This window comes from Centrocercus urophasianus, unplaced genomic scaffold, assembly GCF_019232065.1.
Source record: "Centrocercus urophasianus isolate 14NV4802_14NV808 unplaced genomic scaffold, USGS_Curo_1.0 seq_33, whole genome shotgun sequence".
NCBI lineage: Eukaryota > Metazoa > Chordata > Aves > Galliformes > Phasianidae > Centrocercus > Centrocercus urophasianus.
The window spans coordinates 9310035-9318698 of record NW_024884900.1 but is presented as its reverse complement, the minus strand read 5'-3'; the positions used below and the strand labels follow the sequence as shown (position 1 = coordinate 9318698).

Sequence of the window (8664 nt, the reverse complement as noted above, 5' to 3'; positions counted from 1 at the left end):
TTTTTTCCTTCCCTATTGCCTTCTAACATTTTCAAAGTCTGGGAGTGGGGCAAGCAGGGATGAGGAAGAATAGGCAAAGCTCTGAGTCTTGGGGTGGTCAAAGGAGAGGAAAATATTCAATAAAACCACCCTCAAAACCTGTGTGAGAAATTTCTGAAAAAAGCAGAAGCTTTCCATTAAAACTTGGAGTCTAGAAGAGAAGAGAAAAAAAAAAACTATTTTAATTGCATTTTTCTACTATTTTTAGGTGCCATGTCCAATGACCAGAAGACGGGGAATCAAAGATTGTGGATGTGCAGGGGTTTTTGGCAATGGGGACGTGGGAAGTCAGGACATCAGGCTCACAGCACGAATGGGCTGAGATGGGGACAGTGGCCATAGGAGCATCCCATTCCTGTTCCACGTGGCCTCGTGGAGGTGGTGGGGCTGTGCTGGGACGTGGCCGCTCTGCTGTGACTTGGATGGGTGTGGGCCACGAGCCGCCATGGGGTGCTGAGATTTGCAGTGCCCATTTTTAGCACCCTGTATCCCTTGGGCTCCATCCCCGTGCAGTGCCCCCACTGCCACCCATGGCCTTGGGAACCCCACGTGTCTTTTTCCAGTTACTGTGTTTCTCGGGAATAGAATCAAAAAGACAAATTCCACAAGCGAACACTGAAAGAGTTTTATTTAGCAGCCCCTGTGTCATCGTGCAGCTGTGCAGAGCTGCTCAGCAGCCCCCTCCTGCCCCCATCCACATGTGGCCACCACCCCCAGCTTCGTGCAGGACTCTGCCGAGTTTGACATGAAGATGGGGTGAAAAAAATGCAAATCAGAGGCCATGCTACCTACCTGCCCTCCCATGGCGGCCAGCACGGAACTGCCACCCCACGGAGCAGGCGGTGGGGACAGGGCCACGTGGTGCCCCACTCCCCGCTGTGCGGTGGGGATGATGCCATCCCGCCTTCAGCTCCATGATGGCGGCTGGCACAGAGGTTTCTGTCGGCGTTCTCTTCTCCGTAGCCCACAGTACACTCATCCATAAAGTAGGAAACACTACACCCTGCAGTGCTGTTTAGTAGTGCTTTCTACTTTATGGGTGACTGCACTGTCTCTCAGTCGATGTTGGCGGTTGCTCTTCTCTGGCGATGCATTTTCCTCTGCCTGCGCCCAGCCTCGGGAAATTCCTCCTGGGCAGCATGGCCGGGGGGCACGAAGGGACGGGCAGCCCCTGCAGGCATCACCTCCCACGCTGAGCAGCCAAGCGGGGCACAGGGGCCATCCCTACCTTACCCCATGGGGAGATCCTGCTTTGTAACTCTAAGACCCCATCCTGGGCACAAGGGGCAGCCTGGCCTTGCTTGTCCCTATGGGGGAACAGCCTACTTTGCAAGCCACCATTCCCTCTCAAGCTCTTTGCTGAGAACAGGGGACATTGTCACCTCGCCCCCAAAGGACAGACCCCACCTCAGACCCCATCCTGGTCACAGAGAACCTTCTTGTCTTGTTCCTGCTGGAGAGAACCCACTCAAACCTCATTATGTACTCTCAGACCCGCACCCTGGGCTCCTTTCCTTTACCCCCATGTGGAAGAACAGGACCTCCCGCCCTATTAATCCCTTGTTTGGGTACATTCCACTTCAAATTTCATTGTTGGCCTTCAAGACCCCTTTGAGCCACAGAGGACCACCTCATCTTGATCCCAAGGGTGGGATACCACCTAAATTCCCTCATTGTCCCTCAAAGCTCATCAAAGTCACACACAACCCCCCTCACCTCATCCACACACAGAGATGCCACCTCAATGTCCTCTGGTCACAGAGGACTTTTTGCACTGTTCCCGTGGTGAGGATCCTATGGAAAATTCCGGCCTTTCGGCTGGGCAACCTTTGCCTTGCCTTTTCCCTGTGGTGGAGACCCTGTCTAAATGCCACTATGATCGCAGAAGGCTCCTTTGCTTTGTCCTCATGGTGGGGACCTCATGGCAAACCCTGTCCCCATTACAGGGATTGCCCTATCAAAGTCCCCGTGGGGTCCCCATTTCATGCTCTCACCCTTGTCACTGAGGACCTCCTTGTCCCATTCTGTGGGGCTCCCACACTCTGTCCCCTCCAGGTCACCCTCCTCTTAGGGCCACAGCAGTGCCATGGTTTGGGGGCTCCTCATGAACTTCCACCTCTCCCCTTTCTTCCACCCCCCCAGTGACCCCCTCAACGTCCCCACTGTCCTTCAGGCCACCTTCTGGATGGCACCAGGAGGCTCCCGCGGCCACACAGAGCCCCACACCCCGCTCCAACCTCATCCCTGCCTCCCCCCTGCCGCTTTGGAGCCCCGCATCAGCCTCACCTGCTCCACAGCTCTGCATCCAACGCCTCCCATCCAGCAGCCACCAAAATCCCCCTCGGTGGCACTTCTGCTTCGGCCTCTTCCCGCCTCCTCCCACCCATCCGCCACAGCGGTGCCTCCTCTCCACTCCACCCCGCGGTGGGGGAAGGGGGGACCCCTTACCCGCAGGGCATCCTTAGCACCCGCTGCCCCCCTGGCATCGTGTGGGACTGTGGCTGCCAGGACCCTCCAGGCCCCCGCTGCTCCACGTGGGCACCCACCGCCGGCCACGTCCCTCTGTACGTTACCAAGTCGGGGTGCAGGTGGCCCACGCCGGTGCCGATGCTGCAGGTGCTTAATAGTCTGCTGGTGTCCGGAGGAGGAATGGGCCGCAGTGAGGAGCGGGGCTGCTTTTAACCCCATCCTGCCCACGTGGCCCCGACCACAGGAAGAGCCGTAGCTGCCGAGGAGATAACGGTGCGTGGTCCCACCCAGCACCACCCTGCAGCCCGACCGCAGCCGTGGGGCGAGGGGCAGCCGGAAGCACCGGGGGCCGTTGCAGAGCAGCCGGTTACGCTCCCCTGGGCCTTGCTGCACTGAGCAGCAAACATGTTTGGGCAAAAAAAAAAAAAAAAGCTAGTTGCACCGTTTGCACTGTTTGCACAGGGCAGGATAACAGCAGCCGTGCCCCCCATTCTCACCCCCAAGACCCAGTTGCTCGATGCAGTGTGGGGTTGGCCCCGCGGGGCTCTGCTGTGTCCCATCATCCCAGCCCTGCAGCAGGTGTTCCTCAGAGCAGAGCTTAGGGATGGCAGTGTTGGATGAGGGTTTGGGGTCTCCGAGCCCCGTGGCAGGAGTGCGGCAGGAGGGGACACGGGTGCCAGTGAGCTGTGAGCCCTAGCCCTGCTCTTTAGGAAATGTGTTGCCCAAGAAATCTTCCTGAGCCTTTCCCTTACACAGTGCTCTGCAACACCAGACTTCCCCACAGCTGAGGAAGCCATAACGGCCAACAGGAACACGAGGCCCCCGAAAAGAAAATGAAAGCCAGCTCTGCAGGGCGGGCGCATCCCTCTTGCACTGCCACTCGGGGGCTGGAGCCATGAGGGGCGGCCATCAGCACCCCATAACATCAGCACTGGGCCTGGGGTGAACCCTGTCACCAGTTTTCTAGTGCAGTTTTGCAGCCTCACACGAGAGCAAAGAGCTGTGGGTCTGCACAAGGGTCGGCTCCCAGCTTTGCTCTCCTGCTGTCACTGAGAAATGCAGCATGGAGCCAGGGAAGGTCAGCAATGCTGCATGAAGCTGTGCCTTAAACCAGGTGAAAAATGATGAGCTAAATCCCCAAAAATGGCTGTAAATGGGGATGCTTTAGTCAGTAGGATGGGTTTCACGCGGCTGTGCTAAACATTCGTATTTGGGGTGTACCATTCACTCTCTACATTGATAATCTGGGAGGAACTATTAAAAAGAAATCACACTGGTGAGGTTTGCAGAAAGCAGAGAAGGAACAAAGTCAAAATCAGCCGAGCAGCCGCTGAGATTTGACTTGCTCCCACAGAAGGAGTTGGGCGTACAGCAGGCAGAGGGGCTTTGGGCACAGAGGGAATTTGTTGTGGGGCTCCTCCTGAACTGGGGCTGAGCTGCTCCCGCATTGCCTGGCTGCCTCCTGGGTCCTGTCCAACCTGAAATGCAATCACTTCTGGGGACACCCAAAAAGTGTGGCAATGCTTTGAGTAGAGGTGAGGTGTGAGTGGGTTCTTCGTGACCCGGAGACACCCCCACACCAGACAGCACCCCGGAGGTGGCAGCGCCTGCTGTGGTGCCGGCTGTCAGGGTGCTGTGAGTTGGTCCCCAGTGGGACAGGGGGACAAAGCCACCGTGTGCAATGGGTGAGCCAGTACCCCCCACATCCTGAAGCAAAGTGAAGGAGCCACATTGCTGCAGAGGGACTTTTCCCTCACCATAGGGCCAAGGCCACACTGCTCACAGCACACCCTGCTCCGAGGGCAGCACAGCCCTGCTGGAGCTGTGTCTGGGTGGCCAGCGACAGGTACTAAGGCTCTTGGAGATCATTTATTGGAGAAAAGCTCAATTAAATGCTAATACCAGGCAAGGTGGAGCTTGTAACCTGAAGGAGGAGAGCTGGCACTGGAGCAGTATGCCAAGGGGAGGGTGAAGCACGTGGCTGGGAGCGGGGCTGGGGTGCCGTGGAGCAGGACACAAAGCTGTGCCCCACACAGAGCCAGGTGCCCTGGGGGCCGTTCCCTGCAAAGCAGACCCGGCTGCCTTCCCGGCAGAGAAGTGGGGGAGGTGATGCTTCCTCTTTCCCGGCTGCGCGGCAGAGCGTGGCCAGGGGACACGGCATTTCGGGTGTCCCAGGCTGGGTTCCTTCTCCAGCAGAGCCCCCCGCCGTCTCCTGTTTCTCAAAAAGAAGGAAATCAGCAGATCTGGTTTCATGGGCTGAGGAGGTCTGAAAGTCTCTGACTGACGATGAACTCACTGCATCCCCCGGCCATTGGTTAACTTTGCCAAGTGGCAAACAAGTTTCTAACTCATCCCCCAGTCCCCATTCCTCTGTGCTTCACACACAGAGCCGAAATAGCTGCTGAGATCACAAAGACGTTTGGGGTTTGGTGGGGGGAGGTGAAGCAGCTGCGCTTCCTCTGAGGGGGGGCCTCGTGGGAGCCCCCAGCCCCCAGCTCTCCCAACCTCGCTCTGCACCCATGGGTGTGCAGGGAACCAGCGGAGCCCCTGTGGTGCTGGGGCAGCCCCTGAGCCACACCGAGCCCTGCAGGAGAGCAGGATATGACATTGCTCCCATCTCTGCCATCATCTCAGGGCACTCAGCTGCGGCTCGGCCACCTGCAGCATCCCCCTGCATTGCCCTTTCTGCTCCCTTCCGGGTGCCAATGGCTCATGGAGCTGCTGGCCCTGGCCCCACTCATCGCTGCTGTTGCTTTTCCAGTAACTTTCCCAGTATCAGTGAGCACAGGGCAGCGGGTGCTGAGGCTCTGGGGGCGGCAGCAGGGCTGACCCAGGCCCTTGGGCAGGGGGAAGGGCCCTTGTCGAGCAGTGCAGCTCAGGAGCTGCGAAAGAGCTGATATTTCTTATCTTTCCTTGCAGCAACTTCCCCTCCTCGGCTGTGGTTGGGGAGCTTGCTGCACGCAGGGGAAGTGGCGGCTGGGCTGGCTGCCTTTGGGCCTGTGCTGCGCTTCACAGAGCTGTGTCAGAGGAGGAGGAGGAAGAGGAAAGAGTGCTCTCAACCACAGGCTGCCTGACCCCCTGCTGTTGTCCTGGGGAGTGGGAAAGGGGGCTGCGTGCCGCTGTCTCCTCACCCTCAGTGGCACAGATCTCTGGGAGCATCTCCTGCTCCACCCAGCAGTGCCTGCCAGCCGCAGATGGAGCCTTCCTTGAGCTGCTGTTCACTCTGAAGCCTAATGACTGCATTCCCAACACAAGCCACCAGCGTTCCTGTCAGAGCAGCCTCAAATGTCACCAGTGGATGGAGTCACCTGTGCTCCCTGAGCTCATGGGTGCTCATAGGCCTGGCTGCACTGCGTCATGGAGGCCAAAACTGGCTCTTGGGGATGTGCTGGGTGAGCAGAGCAGTGGCTGCAGCCCTCCTGCTGGCCAGGAGGGCTGTTGTGAAGGCACGAGGAGGAACTGCAGCACCTCTGAGCTGAGAGGAGAGAGCTGGGACAGACTGGGACACACTGAGATGGGCTGGGATTCCCAACTCTGCCCAGCAGGCTCAGCACCGCCTGCGCTCTGCTCTCTGCCCACGTTTGAGGCAGGGGACAGGACCCCGGGGGGCCGTGCCCCCATCCTTCAAGCAGCCCAGGCAGCACCAAGGGACGCGCAGTGGCTGTGCCCAGGGCTGCTGCTCGCACCTGCTGCGATGGGCCGCCTGCAGCGCCCGACCCTGGGTGCAGTGCCGCACTGGGAGCGCGGCCGTTGGGAGTGAGTCAACCAGAAACTGCCGGGTGAAACGGGCCGCGAGAGGAAGGCGAAAGAGAGCGCAAAGGGAAACCTCAAAAAGCCGAAGTGACGCGACGGGGCGGGCGCAGGGCTGCGGGGAGAACGCGGCGCCTTGCTTTGCCATATATAGACAAATCGCGGCCCGTCTGCGCCAATGACGGATGTGGGGCCGTTGCACGGCGCCGTGGGGCACGGAGCGCTCCGACATTTTCCATGCCACCTGCTGGAACCGGCTCGCAGGTGGGGGAAGGGGCGGTGGGCCAGGCCCTGTGCAACCCGTGGCCCTGCTGCTGTGCGGGCAATGCTGGTCCCCCCCTTCCCATCTCCATCCCAGGCACCCTGGGGACAGCGGCCGTGTCCCAGGGCCCCAGCAGGAGTCAGGCATCTTATCATGCAGCGTGGGGATGGAGGCCTCAGAGCCCTCAGCCCAGCTGGGATCGTTTTCGTGTTCTGGGCAGACATTTAGAGCAGTGCGGGTGGCTGAGATGGAGAACATCTGGGGCTGGGTGGATAAAGGGCACATAGGGACCTTTGTCTAGCTGGTGGGCTCCGTCCAGCTCCAGGACCATGCTTGGGCTGCAACCAGACACACAGAACAGCATGACTCAGAGCACACGTGGCTGCACATCCTGGTGAGCAGCAGGACCAGCTGCAGGGCCAGGACACAGGGAGCCCAGGAATGCTGGGGATGGGACAGACACCGTCAGGCTGCCACATCCCCCGTGACTCCAGCTCTGCAGTTCCACTTGGCTGAGTACCCTCAGGAAGCACAGTGGGGAGGTGGGAGGTCTCCTGCCCAGGGGAGGTTTGGGACCCTCTGCCAGCTCCTGCTGTTCCCCAGCCACCCCAGTTCTGCTGGCACTACAGGTTCTGGCAACAAGAAGCAGCCGATGACCGCCTTGCAGACAGCACCACGCATGCAAGCAGTGACAGCACCAAGGTGGCAGCCCCTTCTTCATGAGCTCTTTGCAGGTCTTCCCCAACAACTGACGACCCTCCAGCCAGCTCCTTCTCCACAAGGTCTCCTCCTTCCCTCCACACTTGGTGAGGAGCAAATGCCAGGGTCGCTAACACAGATCAGAGCTCCTGCAGATCAGATCAGAGCTCCCGCATTGCACCTCACCCCCCGCCTCCATCACTGGCACACAGGAGACCCTGTGGCCTCCACATGTGGAAGCTGTGCTTCAGCTCTGCCACAATTCAAAATCTTTCACATCTGCCCACACCTCCGAAACTGTGCATCCAGCCCTCCTGCCACCGTTACTGTAATCTTCCTCCTCCCCTGCAGCCCCTCCTGGTGAGAACCCCCATCCCCACCACATCAGAGGCACCTGTTGTCTCGCTGCCTCTAAGCTGCCTGCTCGGGCTGGGTGACAGTGAGATGGGGCTGCACCCCCTGACCTCAGCCTGCAGTTAGCAGCTCGCACCCTGGCTGTGCCATCCTCATATCAGCAAGCATTGCACTGGTGTACCTTAGGTCATCCTCTCTGGTTCCACCATTTATGGTGGCTTATTTTGTTTGTTTTTAGCACCTACCATCAAGGGCCCTGGGCACCCAGTCATTAACCTGCATGCAGTCAGACCATAGCATCCCATGGATGCCTGAGTTTGTGAAACAGCATCCAGAGGCACCAGGTGATGGGAGGTTGGTGCAACATGGGACTGACCCTGCCCAGAGGGCCCCGCACAGCATCTCTGCTGCCTGGCCTTGACATGAGCACAGAGTGACAACCGGAGAGGCTGCAGGAGCAAAACCAGGGGGCAGAGGTGGGCACTCCCACTGTGCATCGCCCACAGCCCCACAGCCCCACTCACATGCAGGTGCTCACCAGGGCCCAGCTCACCCCAGACACACGGCCCTGACAAAAGAGCCACGTTTGCCGCGGGTCCCTGTGCCTCATGTGAAGCCCTGCACAGGGAGTGAGCAGAGGAGCCCCTTGGGGACAGCGAGGCCGGGCATTTCCCAGCTCAGCCGGCAGCTGCCTCACGTAGACACACCGAGTGCTCTGCGGTTTTGGAAAGTTGCTTTTCTCGCCCGGAGGGACAGCCGGGTATCGGTTCTCAAAACCCGCACGAAGAAATTCGCTCGCTCGTGCTTCCTGCCGCTGCTGCCGGCCCTGCCGCCCTCCTGCAGCTCCCACGCGGTGCCCGGGCAGAGCGATGCAGCCCCGCAGCCTGAGATATTTTGGCGTCATTTGCTGCAGGGGGAGGAGCTGTCTTGAACTGACTCAGATCCACATTCCCTGCCCTCTGGAAGCTTACAGCCCAGGCTGTTGCTGCACATTTTTCCTCCGATTTCTTCAACGTGAGAGCTCCCTGTCCTACTTTTCTTAGCAAATAAAGCTTTGCATTCATTCGCTTTTCCTGCTACAAAGCCGCAGC

The 8664-nt window shown here is 59.2% G+C and overlaps 1 long non-coding RNA gene across 1 annotated transcript; it reads right to left on the bottom strand.

The window, feature by feature from the left end:
• Nucleotides 1–645: 645 nt before the first annotated feature.
• On the bottom strand, nt 646–2300 carry LOC122166404. The gene is made up of 2 exons (XR_006170799.1): nt 1756–2300; nt 646–1210 (listed from the first exon to the last, which is right to left on the bottom strand). It is a non-coding gene; the product is annotated as an uncharacterized LOC122166404 (long non-coding RNA).
• Between the last annotated feature and the right edge of the window lie 6364 nt (nt 2301–8664).